This window comes from Protopterus annectens, chromosome 3.part0, assembly GCF_019279795.1.
Source record: "Protopterus annectens isolate FY-2018-M chromosome 3.part0, PAN1.0, whole genome shotgun sequence".
Lineage (NCBI taxonomy): Eukaryota > Metazoa > Chordata > Ceratodontiformes > Protopteridae > Protopterus > Protopterus annectens.
This window is the reverse complement of record NC_056731.1, coordinates 1,649,895,704-1,649,918,835: the sequence shown is the minus strand read 5'-3', so window position 1 is coordinate 1,649,918,835 and position 23,132 is coordinate 1,649,895,704. Positions and strand designations below refer to the sequence as shown.

At 38.3% G+C, this 23,132-nt stretch overlaps 1 protein-coding gene and 1 non-coding gene across 4 annotated transcripts in view; both read right to left on the bottom strand.

The window, feature by feature from the left end:
• RIMS2 (regulating synaptic membrane exocytosis 2) overlaps positions 1 to 23,132 on the bottom strand; it is a 6,281,053-nt gene that overhangs the window by 1,932,295 nt on the left and 4,325,626 nt on the right. The window lies entirely within an intron of this gene.
• On the bottom strand, positions 6,913 to 6,985 carry TRNAG-UCC. Its single transcript has one exon. It is a non-coding gene; the product is annotated as a tRNA-Gly (tRNA).

The window sequence follows — 23,132 nt, the reverse complement described above, 5'->3', positions numbered from 1 at the left end:
ATTAAAGTTTTCATAAAATCAAAACCAAACTGATGAAATAATGTATCAAATTCACTACAAACAGTTTCATTTAATTCAATACCCATAGGCATCTTAAAAAACCGCAAACCCACTGGTATAATTTTCAATACAAGACATTGGTTAAGATATGTATTGTCTATTTTTAAACCTTTAATCATACCCAATTTTTTACCAAACAAATACATAAGGTCCTTAAGTGAACCATTAGTCACAAAACCATCATCATATACATTAGATATAGGTGTTTGGTTAAAATTTTTAAAATCGTATTCACTCTTAAAAAATTCATTCAAATGGGTGCTACTCAGCCCATTTCCAGTTAATACTTTAGCATTTGCTCTGGGACTATAGCTTTGCCTTACAGTACCTTGATTTGTTTTTAATGCATCCACGTGTGCAGTAGAATACGTTTTAAATGGAACATTCCATTTAGGTTTAGTCCCGGTTCTTCTCTGTTCCTCATCCATATTGTAAAGAGAAAAGTCAAAAGTGTATTCCTTTTCTGTAATCCTACTGTTATTGACCTCCATATTCATATGCAGGTCAAGACCATCCATAGCCATTAATCCACCGACACCATTACACTGGCCGTTAGGCACTTCAAAAGAAGCTTGACTTCCTACTATACTCACTGCCGACTGCAGCGTTTGACGTGTACCGTTCTCCTTGTTTCCCGATTGGGTAAACAGTTCAAACAACTGGGTAACCTCCCCCCTTCAATGTGGAGACTTCCGACTGAAGTCTCTGGATATCATCTTGCCTCACTGGAGCTGCATTCAAAGGCAAGCTTTCAGCAGAATCCATACCACGACCAAGTAAATCACACACGGTGCGTGCAAACATCCAAAGAAGTCCAAAATAAAACAGATGTTACGCCCTAACAGAAGAGGATTCACTGAAAAAAATGGACCCTTCAAGACAGTTGCCTTTTGCTAGATACTTTAATTCACCAATACAATATTAAGCGCTTTCATCCACAAGGATGTGGACTTCATCAGAATATCAATTAACAGTTAATTGCTTTATTTATAAGCCATTTTGGCGCCAAAATAGTATTCATAAAGCATCTTATGTTACCAATTAAATAATGAAGTAATAAAACTATTGGATACTAAAGTTCTTTCTTACAATGCATGTAAAGATTAAAAACTTTTTTTAAAAAAATCCTAGCACACTCAACTATAAATTTAATAAATACAACTATACACATAACAGTATAAGTGTACTAATTAATATATGTTATAAGAATAAAGTGAAACTTTGGTAACATAAGATGTTTTGTGAATAATGTTTTGGCGCCAAAATGGCTTATAAATAGAGCAATTAACTGTTAATTGATATTCTGATGAAGTCCACATCCTTGTGCATGAAAGTGCTTAATCTTGTGTTGGTGAATTAAAGTATCTAGCAAAAGGCTACTGTCTTGAAGGATGCATTTTTTTCCAGTGAATCCTCTTCTGTCTGGGCATGTCATCCGTTTTATTTTGGACTTCTTTGAGAAGGACAAAGCAAAGGTTGAGGGCAAAATGGTTTACACTGCCCACCTTGACCTGGCCAAGACACATGACACAATACCCCAGTTGGACACTGTTGACAAACTCAACATTTTGAGTATTGTTCCTTAGGTCATCCAGTAAATTGCCAGTTGGCTAACAGGACCCATGAAGTTAGAATTTGGAAGCCTACCAGCTGAGTCCCCCAGGGATTAGTCCTGGGACCACTCCTGTTTTGTATCTACATCTCTGAAGTCAAGACCAAAGTCAGAGGCCTCAGGATGAACAAATTTGCAGACAACTGAAAATCAGGAGCAGTCACAGAATCCCACACAAACACTAATGTTCTCCAAGAAGGGATGACACAGACAAATAACTGTTGTCAGAGTCACAGACTAAAACTAAATGCCAAGAAATGCATCATAGTATCCTTCAGGAAGTTTGTCATCCCTGGTAACTACCATACTGACAACACAGTGCTAATAGTCAAACCATCAGTCATGGACTTGGGGACGCACATAAACAGTAATCTAATAGCCTTTGACCACTAAGTGTCTATGGAATTGAGGAAATCACTCTATGTTACACAGCTTATTAAATGATTAAAGGTATGGCATCTAGGTCTAAGGAGGTGATTCTTCCACTGTATCTGACACTCATCACACCTATTATTGAGTATAATACTCCTATTGGTATGTACCTAACCAGACACATCCAACAATTGGAATGTCCACAGAGGTTCCTCATTAAAAGAAAACAGGGCACACATAACATGTCCTGTGCATACCGCCTCAAAGCCCTACCTCTGTATTCTGTCTCCTACAGGTTGTTGAGGGAAGATCTATGCTTAGGCATAAAAGGCATCATTGGAACTCACTCTGATTAGCCTTCTGCATATCCGCAAAACAAACTGCACCAGAATTATCCTCTCCAAAGACTTGAACATTGCCTGCAATATAAGCAGGACCTGCATGACTAAGCTTAAAAATGTCTCAGTGGTTGTTAGCCTAGTACACACCTATCAAACTAAGAACATATAACTGCAATTTGTGATCGGGTAGTAAAATGAGTTCTAATTAACATTTTTTTTATTTGAGTTTTAATACCAACCCTCAGGACAGCTAGGAAAGAGACAGAGCGGTTCATGTCTCTTCACCACTACACTCCATCTTTCACAGAAGCTCTGAAATAAATCATACCCATATGGCAGCTAGGATACTCTGCTGTGGAGAACACACAGAACTGTGAATGTAGCTAAGCAGAATAATGACACAGGACCCAATCCTCAACTTATAAGAGCTCAAACCATCAAACCTGATCAGTCTGAAACAGATGTCACCAAAACCCTCATAATCAAGCAAATTAATAATCAAGCAAATTAAGGGTCCCATTCAAGCACATTCCTAAGGAAAAACATTCTACATTAATAACCAGAAAAGTAATCACATTTCCTTTCCCACCATATGGGTGTTTCTCCCCCATGCTCCATAACTTAACTATGTTAACTCCAACTGCACAGAAATTGAAACATAGAAATTAACCACATTAAACTATCCTGCAAAGTCATTTTACCACGTCTATGTGCAAAGAACTGGATCTTGATAAAACAATTCTGATAAAATGAAATCCAATCGCCTGATCAGCAAAATACTTAAATACACTGAACAAAGTCTCTAGATATACCAACCCCCACCAGATGAATAAGCATTTCAACTAAATGTCATTATTCCTACTATATAAGCAAAAATCTTTATCAGGCTTCAGTTCTAGTGATCTTTTGCCTTATGTAAAAGATTGATGTTACTTGGGGCTTATTTCATGAGCATATTTCATCTGCTGTACATTCAACTGAGCTTCAATTTCCCCACTGCACAGGCATTAACTCTGATTTCCATTAGTTGTTATTCAGTTCTCAAAGAATATCTGCATTACTGCTGTCTGTCTGAAAACCATTTGAAACTGCATAAGTAGTATGAATCTTAAATGGTATGCTCTGATAAAAAATACACCTGCTTCATATAAATTGCTACAGCATGGAGTCAGGCCACCTTTGTGTGCAAAGCTCAAACTCAGAAAAAAGTAAAGTTAAAACAAATATCTATAAATGAGAAAACTGGACAAGCTGCAGTCAAAATAGGACCATAACATTTAAAGAAAGAGTGTTGTTATGAAACCTAGAGTATTGTTCAGCTGTGTGACAGAGTTCTGAATACAACCCATATAACCTGAGTTTAATTAGCAGATCAGGTGCTGGAACAGCTTAGGTGGAGGTGTGGGTATGGTAGAGAGTACTGTACATCAGCTTGTCATTCCTGCAGGAAGGGGAATAGTTGTTCCAATCAGCCATATGCTCCTTATGCAAGCAGAGCCTTTGCATGTGGAACACAAGACAGCAGGATGTGGACTTAGTGATCATAAATAAATGTGGGAGCATATGCACATCAACGGGAGGACACAGGATGTCCACATGGTGAGATGGATGTTCATGTCAGTCACCCAGGGAGTGGTTAGGGTCAGCTCAAAAAAAAAAAAAAAAAACAGCTCGACTCTGGAATCATAAAAAACTGTTAGGGCATTGGTTATCAAGTAGTGCCTAGGCCCATGGATAAGAAAGGACTCAAAAGAGCCGCAGTTTGGAGGTATGATAGACTAACTTGGCTAGGGGGTAAGAATTCCTGCTGCCAGTAGCAAAAGCAGATGCATGGGTAAAAGCTTGGGTACTACAAACTCTCATGGCTGGCTGGATGACGGCCCTGTCCAGACACGTCCTAGTGGAGTCAAGTCTGGTTGGGGTGGAGGTCTGATACGTTCATAGGTATGTACTAGGCTAATGGCCCTGGAGCCTTTACAAGCCTAACTCATAGAAGTGCCCTGGCATTGTGCAATCTGACATTAGTTCCCACTGCCTCTATCAAGTAGAGCCACTGGAGTGATCCCCAGTGTGAACTTTCTATTTCCCATCCACTTATCAAGATTTCTCTTGAAGAGGTTCAGTGAGGTGATCTGCTTTACATATATGGGAAGTGTATTCTAGAGCATGGGCAGTCTCTGGGTTATGCACATGTCCCTCCAGCATGTTCTGCTGATTATGGTAATGAGGTTCAGGTCTCTGGAGCCTATGGTGCAGAAGGATTGGGATTTCTTTAGATGTAGCATTTCTAACAGAGCTGGGTCAGACAAGGCTTTCTAAGTCAAGCAGAGGTCGCCTCTTAGTAGATGATATGAGACAGAGAATAGCTGGAGTTTTTTGTCTGTCCATGTAGGACATGTGTTTAAGCCTAGGATCCACTTCATGAGGTACTTTTGTGGCCTTTACAGCTGTTGCATGTGTCCAGTGAGGTACATGCCAAATGGGGCATTATACTCGATGATTGGCCTAATGAGGGAAGAGTAGAGAGAGATGATGACCTCCTTCTTTCTGGATGCAAAACCCTTGCTAATGAGATGTGCCACATAAAAGGACTTTCTGACCACAGTGGCAATGTGGTAGTCGAAGGAGAGGTTGCTGTCAACCTGTGTTCCCAGATTTCTTATACTGCCTTCAGTGTTCAGTGGGCTCCCATCAATGTGGTAATTAGTGGGAAATGAGTTTTTCCCACAGGGGGTGACAACGCATTTTTTGCCATTAAGCTTAAGGCCAGAATTTCGACACCAGTCAATGGTCTCAGTGAGGCCTTTCTGTAGAATTTCTGCATCACTTGGGGAGTTAATAATGGCTCCCAGCTTGCAGTCGTCTGTGAACTTGGTCAGCCAGAGTCCCTCCGTGTTGGCCTGGACTTGAGAAGTAGATGCCAAACAGAAGAGGACCCAGGACCAATCTCTGTGGGACTCCACTTGTGACTGGTCAGCAGTCTGACTTGGAGTCCGGTACTTTCACACTGTCGGTTTATCTGTGAGCCAATTTGCAACCCACCTTGTGATATAGGGATTGATACCTAGTTTGGAGAGTTTATCGATAATTCCTGAGTGGGGAATGATATCAAAGGCCTTGGCCAGATCGAGGTAGACTGTATGAACTGCCTCACCCTCATCCATAGCTCTGGTGACTGACTCAAAGATGTCAATTAGGTTGAGCAGGCATGATCTACCTTTCACAAAACCAAACTGCGTGGGATCTAGAGTTTTGAGATTCCCTATATCCTTGTTAATTAGGTCCATGACGATGTGCTCCATAGCCTTACATATCGATAATTCCCAGGGTCTGTAGTCGCTCCCCCTTTATGGAGAGGGATGACTGCAGCAGTGCGCCATTTGGTAGGGACAAAGCCTGAGATGAGGCTGTGACTGAATAGGGCACACAGATGTGGTGCCAGTTCTCTTTTTAGTTCATGTAGAACACATCCAGGGATATTGTCGGGTCCCATGGAAGCTGTATTCTTGGCCTTGGACAGTGGAGCTTTAACCTATGCTGCAATAATGCTGGGTGCCTAGCATTCCTCCGGTATTGTGATTGGTCTTTTAGGGGGGGAGTGAGGGGTAAAGATGGCATTGAATCTGTTGGCCAGTATGTTGGCAATATCTGTTGGCTCAGTATAGGATGTACCATTGTTCAGTAACAGAGCAAACCTGGGTATTGCTGTGGAGATTCCTGATATAACTATAGAAGGCTTTGTGGTTGTTTTTAGTGTCTGCCACAATTCTGCCTTCATAGCTGGCTTTAGAGGTTTTGATGAGGGATCTCAACTTTTTGTTGAGGCTAATAAGGAAGTTTTTCCGGTCACCTTCACCTTTTTCTGCAACAGTTTATTCCTTCTGTTGTAGAGTTTATTAATGGCAAGGAACCACCAGATTGGCTTTCTTTTTTTGGATGAGAGCGTCTTGGTTCTGTTGGGTATGGCTAGTTTCAGGCATTTATGTACATGTTCGTACACTTCATTGGTGTATGATTTGGCAGTCATGCATCTATTCTCCATTGACATGGGTACTGTGAAGTTAGCCACCTCTGTTTTTAGGACCCAAAGTCAGCTTTGGAGAAGTTATTTTATGGTGGTTACCTTTGCGGGGAGTGTGGGTGAGATGTGGATTTCCATGGTGATTAGTTTGTGGTCGGATCTAACCAGGGAGGAATTGACTATTGGTGTAGAGCAACGGTTACCCATGTTAGTAATAACCAGGTCAAGGATGCTGCTTTTTCTAGTAGGGGTAAGAATGAGCTGGTCCAAGGCATTGGAATTGATGAATTCTAGGAAGTGTTGGGTCAGTGTATTGGTGCATGAGTAGTTTTCCCAGTTGATGGGAGGGGTAGTTGAAATCACCTAGTATGAGAGTGTTGGGTTGGACCCTATAAATACTTTACCCATTATCAGGGAATTGAACCCCGGTCTCCTACATGGCAAGCAGGAATAATCACCATTGTACTACACTGAAACACACTCAAATGATTTGCTCACTGGCAGTACAACCATGGTAGGACTCGAACCTACAATCTTCTGATTGGAAGTCAGACGCCCTATCCATTAAGCCACATGTCCAACTGTGAACATGCATGAATACAAAAATATAGGAAAACATTTGAAGGGTTTTATCATAAACTGAGTAAACAGAAATGTACGGCTAATATAGTTATTCAAAATGAATGTCTTAGGTATTTGTACTTAACATCTCACCAACGTAAATATTTGCAATTGTAAGTACAACACAGTGTTATACAACATTGCATATGATAGATATTAGACACCTAATAATTTTATTAATGCAGTCCCTCTTGCCACTTACATCTGACTGTGCCCAACTACATGTGAGATAATGTAGCACTTATTTTTCTAATCCTCAAAAGCCAGAAAGAAAAAGACATACAAGAGAGAACACACCTGCCTCGGCCTCGGACACCTGCTCATCAAAGAACTCATTTTCTTCTTCTTCTGCATTATTATGACAAATAAAAAAATATAAAAATGTAAGAAATACAATAAAACATCACTGAAACAATAACAAACACATCTGTACAATGCTAAAAAAAAAATGAAAAAGCAGCAGTCATATTCATAGTGTTTAGAAATCTTCACTACATGTAAAAATCTCCTACTCGACTACAATGTTGTAGACATCATGATAGTATACCTTGGTAGAGGCTTTATACACTTTGTAACTAAGTATCACAAGGAAAGTACTATGGATTGGGATTAAAAAGTAAATCACACCTAGGATATTTATGGTATTCCAAACCATTATTGTTTAAGGTTAAATTCAGATCTGCATGATGCTTGTCTCACTTCTTGGAGAAGGAAGCTAGTCCCAGGAAATCCCTTTTTTACAGAAAAGACACAGAGAAGGAATTCAGATCACTAATCAGACATATTGTATACTGATGGCTGCAATGAGTTCATTTTGAAGTTATAAGGATCAGTATAAACTTGTCTACATTGCATAACAAAATAAAACATGATAACAGAAACAACAGTAAGAAATTAAATAGCCCAGGAATGTAAGTAGTGTCACTTGAAGTGCTGCAAGAAGTACTTCAATGGGGGGAAGTTTACTTATCAGTGGAAAAGTTTACTCAGTAATGGATATTTATTTAATGCTAGCAATATCTGGCCGTGTGATTCTTCCACAAAGGAATAGGGATTTTGACCCCAGTTAAGGTGCAGGTGACTGTATTCCAAGTAGCAGCTCCGCCATCTGAGAAGCTGGTTAGAATAGTTTGGACTTGCTTGCCAAACTCTCATATCTCAAGGGTAGACAATTTGTACATCACTGTGACATCTTCAGTTAAAGGCTGTAAGGTATCCCCTTTCGATACTGTGTGTCCAGACATTTGCCACAAGTACAATGACCACAATATTTTCTCACTAAAAACTCAAGGGCCTAAACTGTAAAAAACTATGCAGACCATCTCAAAGCTTTGTCCCTCTTCTCAGTATCAGTCTACCGAGAGGTGACCTCTGCCTTGCATATAGCTCTACAGTCATACCTCTCAACTGTCCAGATTTTTGCAGAATGTCCAGGTTTTTGCTCATATTTTTGGTCTGTTCCTCATAAAATGTGTGTTTTCTGGCAAATCACTGAGGATTGAAATCACTAAATAATAATAAATAATAACAGACATTTGAGTTTCACACTTCAGATCCTTCCAAAAATATATAATAATCCAAAACCTGTTATTCTAACAACTTTCCAAGTTTATAGGAGCAATATTTAAAATCTGTCCCTTTTTGGGGCCTTTGTCCCCCCCATTATTTCTGGCTTTGTCCAGCTTTCTTGTTCTGAGAGGTTGAGAGGTACATAGAGTACAGCAGAACCTATTCTGTCAGACCTATTAGACATTTGTAAGTCCAGTGATATGATAAACACCTGCTCAACGGACCTCAATTTCTTTTGCAAAATAAACAGAACGTGTTGGAAGGATAGACAATACCACTTGTATGGCACTGTTTTCTACTCCACATAAAGCAAAGTAAGTCTCATAGTCTATTCAACTATAATTTGAATGAATGGCTGGGTAATTGCAAATTCAGCTCACATTTAGTACTCCTGTCCCTCATGGATAAATGGGACATGTAAATGTCCCAACATATCCTTGTTTGGCCTATCTCTGGGTTATCTGTAAGCAACATTAAGGCTAAAAACTACCAAGGGAATTGTAAGGCTAGGTTTCTTAAGATCCTTACATATCAATTGCCTAGTAAGTACTGATGAACCTGTGATATGGGTAATGTTTGTTTACCCGTAGATGGCTTATTTGTTTGATCACTCAGGCTTCACCTTCATTAAACTACACCAGCTATGGGTAAACAAGCATTAGCTATGCATTACTGCAAAAATGGAGGCTGTCTGCTTCCTTGGCTAATTGTCTCAGGTAAACAATGAGAAAATACCTTTTTCCTGAATGTAGAACTTGTAAGGGTCAAGTACTGTTTACACACATTAAGCAACAGTCCTAGTATGAGAACCACACATGTACAAGGGAGGGAATTACATTTTATTCTTTGAACTTTTTCCTGAAAAGAAATTTAGTATGAATACTACAGTATGACTGCTCTCCATCTGAAAAAGACCGTTTGTAAGGGAAAACAACAAATACAAAACAAGCATAATCCTATTCGTAGGCTAACTGTGCATGTACTCATACCAGTTTGTCACCAGTGGATTTGATACACACACAAACACACACAAACATAGTTTTTCAGAGTCTTAGGAAGGACAAGATGGATATGGCTGCTGCCCCAACTACCAAGTTGCAAGGGCATTAATGACAGAGATGATTTTTAAACCTTTGTATGTTGTTACGTCTCCATATCTACAAAGTGCTATTGCAAAATATCACACCTCCATTTGCTACTCCCTACATTGCCAGGCATCTCAGGAAAAGTTTAGTCAGTGCAGAAAAGCACTATATTGCTAATGATATGGATCACAAATGTGCAGAGAAATTTGAGACTCTTTTAAATGGAATCATCACAAAAAGATGCGACAGAAACTTTCTTTGCACACTGTTTTATGTTTTTGTGTACTTGAAGAGAGGATAATGCTTTATCCACTTTTCAAGTCGGTATTTGACTGCTGATATAATGTAAAAAATTAAATGTGCTTTAAATTTTGATCCTTTATATAACAGTGGTTCTTAGCATTCAGGGGTACTTTTAAACAAACTCCGTACCAGTGAAGCAGCAGCTACTGTGTTTCACATGGAGGTTTTTGTATTTTTTATTTAACATTTATTTACCGGGAAAGTCCAACTTGGAATGAGAAAATTTTCAGCGGAGGCCCAGGGAGAAACGCTTCTGATGCATGTCTTTGTAATGTGGGAGGAAACCATGCAGACTCCACACAGAAGGCACCCCGGCCAAGAATCGAGCCAGAGAACCTCTTGGTGTGAGGCTACAATGCAAACCGCTGCACCACTGCATTGTCCAAATATAAATTCATATACTTTTCCTTTGTCAGAGGAAATGGGGAAGTAATGCACATTTTAATATCATGGTGATTATATCAACATACATATGTATTCTGATGATATCATCTACACAAAGGATAACATTTTGTCTTGACCAGGTTTTAAATCATTAGTAACAGCAGGAGACTTTTTTTATTTTTGTGACAAGCATGAGAAGAAAAGTAGTTGAAAAGCAATTATGTTCTTGACAGATTTTAAAACCTTTAGTTCAGCCATGCATTAGGAATCATCTGTGTGGGACCTGCATGTTGCTTATTTGGTCTTACTCTAAGAAGTTTCCTGTTTATTCCACATTTAAGGAAGTACCATTTGCCATCCTAGCAATCCACATAAACTGTCATTAGGCACGCATCCACTCAGACTGATTTTTAATATCTTCTGGTTTGCAGCTTATTCGGATAAGAGCTATCCCCACTGCTTTGACTCCAATAAAATGTGTACCTGAAAATAAATAAAATAATTTAAATTTGGCCTAAGTTAGGATGGTGAATCAGTACTTGTTTTGGCTTATATGCCTAGCAAAGGTCAAGAGTGCTACTTCAGTGTCATATAGGAACGGCCTTAGGTAAACTGGTGCCCTACGCAAAAGAGCTCCATGGCACCCCCCACCACACCACCCGGTGCCCCCATCCTGGTCTACATACACCAAAAAAATACTGGAAAAGTGCCCCTGCTAGATGGGCGCCCTAGGCAGCCACCTAGTTGACCTATGCCTAAGGCCGGCTATGGTGTCATATGTAAATTGTAAACAGTGCTTGTTATGGGGTCATAATTACTTAGAATATATACTATAGGCTGTTGTTTTGGGAAAATAAAACTTCCTTTCTTTTAGATTTTAATTTTTTGATTCACTGTTTTTAGAAGTCCAAAATGAGACAAATTAACTTGCTAAATGAAATCTGTAAAACACTTTGGAATTGCCAGTATTTGCAGTGGGGGGGGGGCTAAGAAGTGTGCGTCCTTGGGAACTTTTTGGTGTTTTGCACTGTTAAACAATACAACATGCCTAAGATTTTTTAAATATTAGTTAACTTTTCAAGATAGAGTTATGCTGCACTGGCAGTATCAGTGAAAACACATTTTTTTTCAGTCAGCTTTTCAGAATGACTGTGAATCTGGTTAGAGTTTTTCACATTGCTGTAAGTTGCTTTACCTCATAGGCCACTACAACAGTGTTATTCTGTGAATAATGTGTGCATGTATGTCCATGCGTGTATTTTTAATAATGTATGCTAATTTTCTACTGATATAAAGTACAATGGAAACTAACCCAGCTTCAGTCATGCTCCCCCCACATGTCACAACTCTGATAAAAGAAACACAGTTCGGGTAGTTCAGAATAGTGAATTTTATTACCACAGAACATGATATGCATTATAAAATGAAAAGCAGAATATCAAAACTGCAGTCAGAGAGTACTATGATGCCAAATCTTACTTTACAGAATTTAAAAATATTGTATGTTATTTCTCTGTTACTATAAAGCGCACTGCAAAATGCCAAAGCTTCAGTCAGAACCCTAACCTCATGTCACAATTCTACTCAGAGAAGTGCATTAGTATTTTAAAATATCACCTACTACCACAGGTCTGGCATAACTGCTGGGGATGGGAACCAATGAGAGACCAGTGGCACAGTATGGGTATGTCACAACAGGTAGCAAATTTCCTTGTTACACTTCTGTTTTCTTTAACCAGTAAATGTCTTTACTGTTAAAAAAAAAAAAAAAAAAAAAAAAAAGAAAGAAATTGAGAAAAAAGTCACGTGTCATTACAGGACATTCATAAAATATCATACAATATTTAATATATCAAGTCCACCAAGATTATTTTCAGTACATAGAAGTGCTTATCCAATGCAGCATCTAAAAAATATACAAATTGATAAAGTATATGCTATTATTCAAAGTAATTAAGGACATTCATGTTAGGTCATCAAGGTATCAAAAGCCATCTTGTAAATTTACCATTATACTATTATAACAACTGTCACTCAGAAAAAAAGTGTGTGTGTGTGTGTGTGTGTGTGTGTGTGTGTGTGTGTGTGTGTTATGGAGAAAAAAATTAAGTTAAGAAAGGATAGACCCCACACACACACACACACACACACACACACAACTTTAAAGGCCAAAGGCATCCATACATTAAGAAAAAAATGGCTAGACATTCAGAATTTCCCATATCACAGCTAGAACCCAAAAATGTCCAGCATACTACACTGGTATTACTACCATCAGAACAATAACACTCTCTTCCAAATACCTATCCAAGGGACCTATATCAGATTCAGCCTAGGAAAAAGAAACAAACTAAAGAAAACAAATCTGTAAATCTTAAATACAAATACCCGAGTGAAAAAATGAAATAAAACAATTGGATAAAAATACAAATACCTGAGGGGAAAAAATGAAATAAAACAATCAGATAAAAATACTGAATTACAGTGAACTGTAAATTCAAGCAATGATGTATCCATAGACAATTAAACTAATGAGTATATAGCAATTACTTTTTCACACATTACTATAGCCTTAAGTCCTCAATACTTGATGATAGAACTATACTGCCCACCCTCCTCCCCCCACCCTGATGGAGGAGGTTTACTCTTTTGTTTTCTGGTACTAGCCTTCTTGGCCCCAGAAGAACAGCACATAACAGACAAAAAGTCATGCTTGGCAAGTCCATCCTATTGAAAGGCTCACCAAAAACAGATAACACTCACAAGGGACTCTTCTCAGCTAAACTGTTCAGAACACCTTAATCTCATATAAGTACACCTGAACCTCCTCAGAATTCCAGAATCTTGAACATACCCCCCCTTCCCCTATCCTCCCAAAAAACATCCTGGTTCCACACAAGTAGGAACTTGGGAAAGCTGCTGGACACAAAGCCATCCAAAATATCTATATCTATTATCTGCACATCTGTATACATGTATGCATGTATCTAGATGTGCCTCTGTGCAAATATGTATATGAACACACATAAAATGTATACATTTCCTGCTGTTTCACCAAGAAACTAGTACAACAACTAAATTAAAATGAAGAGGCCTACTAAACTTGCTCTATGGGACACCCTAAAACCCAAACTGCCTGATGAGGATAACAATGCAATCCTTTGTAACCAGATGAGTTTTTCTTGGTCTTTACCCAAGGCTTAACCAAAGTAGATACTCCCTTTCCCTAGTTTCTTAATTTTCCATAAAGAAAACTGAAAACATGCACATAACACATTATGATCTCTCCGAGTCCCAGGCAGTCTCTAGTCTACACAGAAAGTTCATAAAGTTATAAAGGACCCCATCTCCTCCTCAAATAAATCAGTCCATAAGTACACACCCTGCTCTGTCTACTCCATTAAATCTCTGCCCACAGCCCCAAAGAGAAGCTAAATATTTCCAGTTATCTTGATAAACTCAGAGCACAGCTCAGGCTTCAGTCTTCCCAGTCCAACATGCTTCAATATTGGAAAATGCAACCTGTGAAGAAGGGAAAGAGTTCTCCCTCTTATCTCTATCCCACTCCTAAAATATCAAAGGCGCTCCTCCAAGTGAGTCTTTGCTGGAAGTATCAGCCTCTTCCACACAGCATTACATATGGTGATTTCCTAATAGAAAAAGACATATACAGTGCAACAAAAATGTACCACTCCACGAGCAGTACTCAACAATATTGCTGTGCAATAAAGCAAGGCTCATACCCAGTACATCTGTGTACCATACCCAGTACATCTGTGTACCAAGCCCATATCAATTCAGAAATATTACTGCACAATGTGGTAAGACTCTTACCCCATTGGCTAAGTATAGTACTCCATGCACACAGTACATTAGCTGACTAAAAGACAAATTTGAATGCCAAGACCTTCAAGGCTTCCCTGCCAACTGCGAAAGGAAGGCTGAGCCCTGAAAGGAAAATGCTAGGAAAAGCAAAAAATGAGTGACCACAACCTGACATAAACAACACACCAAAAAGCAAGGGAGGTGGAGGGAGGGAGCACCTACTACTACAGCAGTGATCATTTGGTTATCTACTGTTATGATAAGTTTACTTAAACAACTGTACTATGTTCATCACATTGATCACTGCTTCAGTACCCTTGGCTAAATGGGTAGGTTACCCTAGCTTACTACATTCATAAGGAAGGAAGGAAGGAGTAGAGTACAGAAGCCCCTGGAGATTGGTCTAAGCCTGCTTCTCTAACACAAATTTAAGATCTCAAGGAAGAGCACCAGTTGTATTAGAGGCCTCTTATGCAAAACCCCTTTCAAAACATTTTGACATGAGACTGCATTGAAAGAGGGGGATCCATGGGCAGACATGCTGAAATGGATGATAAATGAAACTTGACAGAGGAGTAAGAAAGGCTATAGGACTGTAACTCACACAAATACTGTAAAACCAGAGAACAACTAGACCTGAATGGGTGCCGGTTATGTTGTTGGCACCAGCATTTGCAAATATATGATCTTCTAGTAGCTGTTTTTCTTGCCTCCATTAGCACCTGCCACACGTCCTCAGTAAAGAGACGCCTAAAAGGAATTAAGACCCAATCATCCAGGAAGTCAACTGAGGTTGGCTGGTGTTGGGGGTGTATCAAACACCCTTGTTCTTGTAGGAGTACAGCTAGTCTGTGAAGAAGCTTGTGGTAATTACTCCTGTGCATTTCCAAAAGAAGGGAAAGACACAGTTCCCTGGACCACAAGGAAGTCATCATAATGATCTTGGGGGATTTCTTCTGAATCTTCAGAAGTACCCTGGATATTAGTGGAAATGGTGGAAAACATACAGGAACATTCCTGCAAAGGAAAGGAAAAGAAAACAGGTGTCTTCCACACATTCTGGCATGTAGTCCTGGAGCAGAATCTTGTGAAACTGATTGTTCACAGGGGAGGCAAAGAGGTCTACTTGAGGAACTCCCCAAAGATGGATCAAATCTTGGATGACAACCCGATGCAGTTTCCATTCATGAGGGTCTGCTCTTGTCCTGCTCAGTTTGTCTGCCACATAATTGACAGAATGTAGGATGCCTGTAGAGTGAGACTGTGCTGTGAAGTTATATCTCAAGTTAATATGGTTAGACTGCAAAGGGGGTATGATCTAGTTTCCCCTTGCTTGTTGATGTACCACATGACTCTGGTACTGTCTTTAACAACTTGGATATCTCTTGTCTCCACAAGTGACTTCTCTTCTGACATACTCCAGCACTTGAATTTGAAAAGACAAAGGATGTTGGTGCTGGAAGCAAATAGACTTCAGATACCACTGTACCTTCCTCATGAATAGTCTTGCCAGGGGTATCATGAGACTGAAAGGACCCATGAGATACAAAATCCTTCAAAACTCCCTCACAGTGACTGAAGTCTTAGTGAAAAACCCTAAAAATAGATCTAGATATATATCTATTTTTCCTGTGGAAGAAAAGCTCTTTGAACTGTGACATCGAAACACAATTGTGAGGAGGAGTCAAAAAAGACTTCTGAATATTCTCTTGGAATCCCAGCTTGTGTAAGAGATCTCTCACAAAAGATAGTGATTCCTGACACTTTGAAAAAGATTCTGTAAAGATAAGCAAGTTGTCTAAATATGGAAAATGTGGATACCCTGTAACCTTCAATGCGCTATATCTACAGCCAGGCACTTTGAGAACAGTCTTGGTCCACTGGATAATCCAAATGGTAAGTCACAGAACTGATAATGTGATCCAGACACACAAAACTTTAAAAAATGACTGCAATCTGGATGAATAGGGATGTGATAAGCATCCTTTAAATCTAGTGTTACTAGGATATTTGAATGAGAAAGAAGAGGTAACAGGTTGCGACGTGACATCATTTTGAGTTTGGGCACCATCACAAGCATGCTTTGGAAAGAAAGATACGGAACTGGTCTCCAAGCATTTTCATCCTTTGGCACAAAAACATCCTTGAATAAAACCCACTTCCCATGTGGGAAGGGGAAACTGGTTCTATCACTCCCTGTAACAGCATGTGATAAAAGAGAGGTGGAAATAAAATGGTCTGGTCTGGAGAATAAGGAATTAAACCCTGCAAAGGAGGAATTTCTTCCCACTGCTGTTTCTAACCTTAAAGAATGATCTTCAGAACCTATTTGTCTGAAACTATCTGTTACCATATATATAAGTGGAAATTCAGACTTTATGGAAGAGAAAAGGGGGTGCCAGGGTAGGGGGAGAGCAAAGTCTTTTAAATAGTTATTCTGACTTAAGTACAAACCAATGGCATGGCAAACTAGCAAGAGTCCACAAATAAAATAAAATAAAACTATTTCTGTTTGCCATCAAAACCAAAAATCTTAATAACGCTTTGTACAAACATTCAATATCATGCTCAAACTTCAAGAAATTTATGTTTACTATTTTGGAAACTTGCAACCATGACAGGAGAGCTGGGGATTTTAGGAACTATGTAGAACAACGGGAAACTTTATGGCAGGTTAGATTACATTCTGACTTTCCACCAGGATTAAATGAAGCAATTAATTTAAAATGTTTTTTAAAACATCGTAAACTAACCATTTCCAAACACACTGACATAGGAAGTTTATTCAACACGTAAACATAGTGTTTTTTTTTAAATAAATAAATGTTACATTTGCTCATTTGGTTTTAAATTTTAGTGTTTTAATTAACTACTTTTATAATTGATTGATTTAAGTACTAATTGATTGGAGTATTTAAATTGTCTTATGCTCATGCTCATTGTTTTCTGATGAAGTTTATGTGACGAAAGCGGATATTAAATTTATCATACGCTATTTCTTGTTGTGATTACTCGAGGTCTCATTCAGTTGGTGTCTTTTTCTGCCATTCCGACAGTTACTTTTTCTATTTAATAGAACTGTTTTAAGCGCTTTTCGTAAGCCTGACCAGCAAACTTCATCAGAAACAAGTTCACACAGAAGAAAACTCTTCTTTATATAAAATAGGTGGTTACCATTAACCAGTTAAATACACCTTGTTTCAATAAGTGAAAAGGCCATCATATTAAAGTGGCAACTACATATAAAAGTCAAAAGCAGCAGTTCACTGATCCATAATCGTGACTCAGAAGTATTCACAATCAACACTTACTAATCCATGGACACAACCTTTACAGTTGGAAATTCTCAACTAAACTATTAAAAATAGGCAACATTTCACCTCTTTAAACTTTTTAATTTAAGAATACTGCTGATAGAACAGTTGTCATTTAAGCCTGGAGGATTATAGGCATTCAGCCTAACTTGCCAAGATAATTCAAGTTCTTCTAGTTTTAATGATCTAGGGCCACCCCTACTATCATACTTGACTTGATCGATGATAATAAACTTAAAGGCATGATCTTTATTAATAAAAATATGCTTGGCTAGGGCATTCTCTAATTTATGTTTATTGATGGCATATTGATATTCATAAATTCTGTCATGGAGCCTTTGCTCCATCTTTCCTATATAAAAAGCAAAACAGAATCTACACCTAGCCAAGTAAACAACAAAACTAGAGTTACAATTAAACTTGTCTTTCAGTTTATATTGTGTGTCATTGATATTAAAATTGTTAGTAACCTCCACAAATTTACAATAGTTACAACTTTCACATTTGTTCATACCATTACAGCGGGATATTGGTATACATTGTTGTTCAAGAGGGTCTTTGAATTCTTCCCTCTTCTAAATGTCACCCTAGGGAAATCACCTACTTTAAGATAAATATTTGGGTTTGTCTTGAATAATTCCCAATTTTTCTGTAATATTCCAATACATGAATAACTATGTGCAGTATATGTGGTGATAAAGCTTAGTGTAACATCCTTAACCTCACTATTCAGCATACTAGGACTAACCACTGAATTCTCAACTACATTATTACCAATACTAGGAGGAATAAGTGAAGTTTTAACACTTAAAGAGTGGTGTATACACTTTATCCACTCTCTTCACCTTAACCTCTTTTATAAGGCCATCCAAAAGTGATTTGTGGTAGCCACGATGCATAAACATACTTTTCAAGATGGAGCATTCTTCAAGAAAGTCTTCATCTAGACTTATCATTCTTGAAGCTCTCACTAATTGCCCTTTAATAACTGACCTCTTTTGATAAAATGGGTGGCTACTGGAAAAATGTAGGAATGTGTTAGAATACGTACTTTTCCTATATATCTTTGCTACAAAACTACCTAATTCATAGTTTTTTACTAACCAAATGTCTAAATACGCTATAACGTTAGTGTTAAATGTAGAAGTGAATTATAGGAAATGAGTTGTACTGTTAAAGTAATCCAACATGTACCTACTAACACATTCTTCTTCATTGATGAGGATAAAAATATCATCAAGGTATCTTGTGTAAAAAACAATAGAATCACAAATAGTTTTGTTCTTAAATACGTATTCTGATTCCCAGTATGCCATAACGAGGTTCACAATACTAGCTCCGCAAGGTGACCCCATCGCTATCGCTACCCCTACTTTTTGCAGAAAAAAAATTGGTCCTGGAACATAAAAAAGTTATTAGATAGTACTAAATCAATAAGTTCCGTGACTAAACTAATTTCTACAACTGTGGCCTAATTTTTCTTTAACATTAAATACACCCATTCTATGGTTATCTCATGAGGAATACAAATGTATAAATCTTTCACGTCAATAGTGAGGAAGTTAAAGTTCACATTAAATTCTAAGGCCTATCTTTTTCAAAAATGTCCATGAGTCCTTACAAATTTGGTCCTCATGATATAAGTATTTTTGCAGAATAGCATCTACCACTTTCACACAAGAGTAGGTAGGTGAACCTCGACTATCTACCAATGGTCTCAAGGGAGGATTTTCCATACTCTTGTGTATCTTGGGGATGCCAAATATGAACAGGTATCTAGGATAAATTGTTGACAGATAATTGTAAATCTTCTGTTCAGTTCTGCCTTCAATATACATATCCTCTATACAGTTTTTAATTAAACTGTATGCCTTAACCTCAGAACGTGAACTTATATCATACGCACTGGTATTCAATAGTACATTCATACATTGTTGGTAATCATCGTTTTCAAAGACAACTAAACCACCACCCTTGTCTGGTTTACAAAAACGTAAACCCTGAGACTTAATATACTGCAAGTATTCACGTTCATCCCTACTGATGTTATGAAAAGCCTTGTGCTTAAACCCAACTTTTGCAGCATGTCTAATATCCAGTTCACACAGTTGTTCAAACATTTGTAAAACTGAGTGCAATGGGGGGTTGTATGTACTAGGGATGTAGAGTTTATCGGGGTTATCCATATTTAAAGCGTCTCCCATAATTAAATTAAAATTCAGCTTCCTAGTATAGGTTTTAATGTCGACAATAGTATTAACTATATTCAATGGCTGGGATGGAACAAAGGTCAAACCTTTAGATAGAAATTCAACAATATCTGGACAAAACTCAACAGAGGAAAAGTTTTACAATTTAAAGTCCCCTGCTTTATTCGTGATTATCACTGGAAATTGTTGACCACTTCGGCTATCCGAAATTACAGGACAGTCGATGTCCAATTGTTGATTATCATACAAAACTTTCACCGAAGTGGAACCAGTTAATTCTTTGTTGAACGTAGGTGAAACATCCAACAATTCAACCTGGTCGCAATGATCAAGTCTTGTTCTTGTTGAATTTCTGCTTGCCCTTGTTCTGATTCTGTTGATTTTTCTGGTTTGTCCTGGCTCCTATATAGGGACCTTGCCAAAAATTCTGCTGTTGGTGAGAGTGAACGCTGTTACTTTGGCCTTGATGGCCATTCCGTAATGTCTCACTCCATGGGACCTCACCTAGGTCCACAGGGTCACTATTATCCCTAGTTGCACTGTGATTAGTATCAGAACTGGAGCAGCCTCCATCATTATGGTTGAAAATCACATTAAAATCATTACCATAATTATTACTTACAAAATTATTGCCAGAAGGCTTCTTCATTTAGCTAGGAGAAACATAACTTTTCCTCCAAACCTGAGCAGGTGAAGGATCTGGATATGCAGTACCAAAATGGTACGCTTTACAAAGTAGTCAAAGCCCATAAAGTATCAACAGAGTCATGCACACACTGTATAAAATGAGTAGTGCCTTGAACAACAGAAGAAATGAAATTATTTAAAGTATATGTTGGCGTCAGACCCAAACATAGCACAACTACAGCTCTATTATCCTTCCTTAACATTGTCTCTATAGCCATGGATGACCACAGACTTAATTCTTGCCTATTCTTGGACCTCTCAACAGCTTTCAACACTATCTCACACTCTCTTCTGCTGCACAAACTGCATAACCTCAACTTCTCCTCTGATACTACTGCATGGTTCTCCAGCTACCTTACTGACAGATCTCAATCAGTGAGATGGCACTCTGCACTCTCCCCTCCTCTCCCTGTAAAAACGGGTGTACCTCAAGGGTCTATCCTAGCGCCTTTACTTTTTAATATCTTTACTAATCAGTTCTATACCTCCTGTCCTCAGTCATCTTTAGTGCAATACGCAGATGACTCTACAATCATCACCACACCCAACTCTCCCTCTAAGCTCTTCTCAGCTACTCAGGCATCTTTTAACTTAGTTGAAACATGCTCTCCAACAACCAACTCATCCTTAACCCTAAAAAAAAAAAAACAAAGCTGTTACTCTTCCTACCTAAAAAGTTCAACAATATTAAACCCTCCTTCTCCATACAGTCCCTTAATAACACTCCAATTCAGGTAGAATCCAGCACTAAGCTCTTAGGCATAACCATCGGTGATCAGCTTAAATTTGACTTGCATGTTAATAACTGTATCAAAAAGACTCATTCAAAACTAGGGCTCCTTTACCATAACAAGAAATTCCTTACCTCTGAAGCCAAGATTACTCTCTCTTACCTACCTTCTACCCAGTCTAATGTACAATTCTCAAATTCTCACAAATCTTAACTCAGCACTCCTTACCAAACTCGAATCTACCTACAACAAGGTTGCTAGATTTGCTGCCCAACAAACCTACAAATCCCATCACTGTCTCTCTCTAAAACACCTAAACTGACTTGAATTACCTCACCAGGGTCTTCTCTCTCAGCTCCAGATCATCCATTTTATCCTATACCAGCCTTGCTACTGCCCAGCACTATCCCCTCTCATCTCTTATTATTCTCCCTCCAGACCTCTCCAAAACGCTAACCAAGACCTACTACAAATCTACAAACCCAAGTCTAAAGTTGGACACAACATGTACAGCTATCACCCCACTACTGCTTGGAATAGGCTCCCACTAGAAATCAGGACCCTTACACATCCTAAACAATTTAAGACAGCCACCAAAGAGCACTTTAAAAGTCACTGGTTCTGCCACTGCACTCTCCCTCCTTAAACATCCCCTACTTCTCATACCTTAATCTACTTTCTGCCCTTAACTCACTCTTCTCACTGGCTCTCTCTAATCTCCCATGACTACTATTTCTACTGTCTTCTAAAATCAATTAAGCAAATCGCTTCAGAGAAACATTCTACTGTAATTGTCTTGCCTTCATGCAACTGCATCAGTATAAAACTGGGTTTTTGTAACCACTTACCCCAAAAACTATAATTCTTCTTAATCTTAATGACATTTCTTTTTATACATCTTGAAATAGTTTTGCTATACTCCTGATTATTGACACTGTATAACATTGTATTGCTACTTAATGCCTTGTAATAATCCTGTAACATTGCTGTTTAATGCTAATTTATAATGAAAATTGTTTAATATGTTGGAGCTTTTCTCCCTGGGCCTCTGCTGAAAAAGGGTTTTTTAGCTCAGTCTGACAATCCCGGTCAACAAATGTAAAATAAATAAATAATAATAAATAATATTTTTTCCTCACAAGAAGAAAATGCAGATAAAACATTCCTCATTATTTCACAATTACTCTGGACAAATCTTAATGTACAAAACTGACAATCAAAATTCTGAAAATCAGTTGCAGAACCATACACTTTTTTCCTCATCAAAGTTGAGATAACATACACTTTTTTCCTCATATTTATCAATAATCTTGCCATACTTATCAGAAATACTAAGACTAGAATTAACTAAGTGTTTAGCAGCAGAAGGAGTAACTAAAGCTATATATATATATATATATATATATATATATATATATATATATATATATATACTGGATTAGGATTGAGAAGATTGTATGAAAACTTAATTGAGGAACTAGGAGCAGCTGGCTGGCTGTCAGAAAAATTGCAGGCAGTAGCACACACATCCTCCAAGGCAGACAAAACTAAAGGAATGGGTGCAGGTTCTAGAAATACCTTTTGCAACAGCTCATTGTAGATGCCCTTCTATATCACTGTTGCAGTATCCTAACAGAAGGGATCTCCTGCCCTGGGCAGCCCAACACTCTGCAAGTATACAAAAGCTTAATGATCTTGCATGCACCATACGTCACACTTATGCTCCCTACACAAAACATTGGGAACAAAAGGGACATACAAATGCAACTACCCATAACTTCTTTGCCGCCATTTCAAACACCATGACTGCTAGTTGATCTGAATGCCTTGTTGCTGTACTGAATACTTAGCCATGAGTTAAGTGCCCCATTTGGGATTTTTTTTTTGTTTGTTTTTTTTTTTTTTTTGTTACCTAGAGTTCATGTCATCCAAGAAGGGAAAATATCAGTGTGGGAGCCAGAATCCCCATAAGGATCATAACAAACAGTGTCTTATTT